This window comes from Oreochromis niloticus, linkage group LG9, assembly GCF_001858045.2.
Source record: "Oreochromis niloticus isolate F11D_XX linkage group LG9, O_niloticus_UMD_NMBU, whole genome shotgun sequence".
Lineage (NCBI taxonomy): Eukaryota > Metazoa > Chordata > Actinopteri > Cichliformes > Cichlidae > Oreochromis > Oreochromis niloticus.
The window spans coordinates 6,565,714-6,568,743 of record NC_031974.2 but is presented as its reverse complement, the minus strand read 5'-3'; the positions used below and the strand labels follow the sequence as shown (position 1 = coordinate 6,568,743).

General features: G+C 37.8%; 1 long non-coding RNA gene across 1 annotated transcript; it reads left to right on the top strand.

The window, feature by feature from the left end:
- Nucleotides 1–517: 517 nt before the first annotated feature.
- LOC112847830 (uncharacterized) lies at nucleotides 518–2,759 on the top strand. The gene is made up of 2 exons (XR_003221631.1): nucleotides 518–1,627; nucleotides 1,705–2,759. It is a non-coding gene; the product is annotated as an uncharacterized LOC112847830 (long non-coding RNA).
- The last annotated feature ends 271 nt before the right edge of the window (nucleotides 2,760–3,030 follow it).

Sequence of the window (3,030 nt, the reverse complement as noted above, 5' to 3'; positions counted from 1 at the left end):
CGTGATAACTCTGCTAGACTCCAAATTGCTCGTCCATGCGGGAGTATCCCAAAATTAAATGAAACTTTTTCCCTAAAACGGACTGACATGGGACACATTAAAGTTGGATCGGAACCAGCTAATCAGTCTGAAGGTAAGTGTTTTTTTCACTTATTCGAGAGAAGTCCGAAATGCGTTCTTATTACTGTTTGTTTTGACTTTTAAGCTACCCTACCAGGATATTTTCATTCAAATGCTAAGACAAAATGTCAATAGCTATGAATGTGGAGACTCAAAAGACTAGTTAGGTAATAGTTGCCGATGGATTTATGAGACTTGATAGAAACTTGGACGTTTGCAACAGGTGAATCGGTGAACTACCGAGGTTGCGCCCAAATGCTTAAAGCTGTTAGCTGGTCAGTGTTTTCAGGTGTGCTTGTACTACCTGTACGGTGCGGAGTGCTGACTAAGTCATGTTAAACCCATTAAAGCGTCGAGCTCAAATATCTTTTCATTTTTGTGCACTGCTCTCTTGTCGGCACACATTTTCTGTTTATTGAAGCCTTTTGTGAATAATTTTGATCATGTAAAAACTGGGAATTGGTCCCTATTGACAATACTCTTATTTTTTGCATTGCATATGTCATTCAGGAAAGGTAATTGGTCACTGAACTTTTTGCAACTGTGTATTTCTAAATTTTGTGGCTTCAGTGCACGCAAATTTATATTGTTCAGTTTGCATGTTAAAAGCCTGCCAAGCACCCCAAGGCTGATTATGCTTGGTAAGAAGTCATTTATGAAATAGAGCTGATTAGACCATATTAAAATTTCTGTTTGGCACAGGAGCTTTTCGTGGACACAGGTATCCAGTCTCTGTTTTGTTAGCTCAAATTTCTGTAATTTCCTTTATAAACCAAGGTTGTTGGACATGTGTCTCAGTGAATCCAGCAAAGTAACAATATCAAATTTCACATTACATATTACTGATCAACATAGTAATCTAGCTACACCAACAGCAAAAATACTGAAGTCAATACTGTAAAGTTTAACAGCAGAACAAACTATAAACTCCAAAATCACCATACAGTTGATTTATCTCCGGTAATTTAACTGGGCTGACTCTTTGTTAGGTGTGTTTAATGGGCAGAATAATTCCCAATTATGTACAATTATAATATGTTAAAACGGACTTATGTACATAAGGCCATTAATAATTAACTGTACATAGCTATTTGCTTTATGACTATCTAGACAGTGTGAAGAAGTGAAGTATTGAAATTATTTTATGTTGCATAATGACAACATGTTGCCCCTATACATTTAAGGACAAAGTTCAATGACCGCCACCTGCTGGATGGTGAGTGCAGAGGGGCGTGTAATTGTTGAGCTGGACAAAGAGAACATCTTTGCTGATGCAATGTCAGTCTTCTTTGGTTCATTCTATGTATTGAACCTGGAATACCAGGAGTCAGCGTGTGCAAGGTTTTTTGTAAGGATAAACCCTGAAGAGGGAACAAAATGTACCTCCAAGGTTGGGACAAGCAGAAGGACTGGGACCACTGTGAAGCGAAAGGTTGTTCACATTAACCCTCATGTCACAACTTTCCTCCAGTGGCTTACTGAATTTGAGTGGAGAACTTCAAATTAGGTAACTGTTTTTGCCATTTTTAGTGAATTTCTTGTATAATTTAAGTGACCAATGTGTTGTTACCTGTGTCTCCACAGATGATCCATGGCCCATGCTTTCTGGACATTTACACAAGACGAACATTAATGAAAACAAGCTCTCTTGCCATCTTGCAAGACGCTGTCTCTGTCCAACAGGTTTTTTGAGTGCAACAGTGTTGATTTTTTTTCCTTCTTTTACCCGTTTGTTAAAAATTATTGCAGCTACTTACACTTTAATTGTCACATGTATTGGCTCACCCTACAAATCAATGAACTCAGTCCACAAAGCAAGATCAGGGTTCAATGCAGGTCAGTCAAGTTCCTTCACACCACACACGCTCATCCATGTCCTTGTGGACCCTGCTTTGTGCATTGATTTGGTGGTGTGAGCCAGTATTTTGGACAAAGTGTATATAAAGGCAGAAGTGTGGGGCTTGATATTATATTCATTACAATTCAGTTTATTTGTATGGTGCCAAAAAAATGAATGCCAAGGCACTTCACATTGTAGGTTTAAGACCCTACAAAATATAACTAAGAAAACCCAACACTTGAGCATATGTTGTCTGCCATGATATGGATATGACATAATATCGTTATTGTTTGTACAACCATCTGAGAAAATAATGGATTACATGGTTTAGTAAAAACAAGTGCTTTCTCAATGAAAATATGTTTTCAGTTCTTTTCAGTTTTTGATTTTGGAAATGTGTATTTCTGCAGAGGAAAATCAGAACTGAAATAAAAAGTGGTGTAAAGCACATGAATTATATTTTTTGTGTGTGTGTCTATCTAGCTATCCATCCATCCATCCAGTTTTTTTGGAACCCTCCAGTCTCTTACAGTATGTTACTGTTAACTGAAATTACGGTAAATTACGACCTGTTAAACAGTAAATGACCGCCTGTTGGGACACGGTATCCTCTAGCAGAGATGAATATTTTTGGTACTGATGATGCGTGATAACGGTAAGTTACTGGTTAATATATTGCAGTTTATTACCTTGCAGCGGGCTTACAGTGACATACCGTGAATAAACGGTAGTATACCAATTTCTTAATCACAGTATGATGTTACTTTGTTGACGTAATTTACGACATAACGACATAACGGTATCTCACTGGCGACAGTGACGCCAGTGAGATACCGTAAAAAAAAGCTACGGTGCGTTACCATAATTTGTCCAAGAGTATTATACCACACCAGCAAAAAACGGTATCATCCTGCAGAACGGTAAGCTACCATAACACGGCGTCACGGTATGACGCTGGCAACAGTGACGCCAGTATGTTACCGTAAAGTGGCGATGAAAAGTCTAACAGTGTATAGTAGTATTTATAGTAATATTTATTGTATTGTTTTTTTCTTGTCTTTTCATTTTAC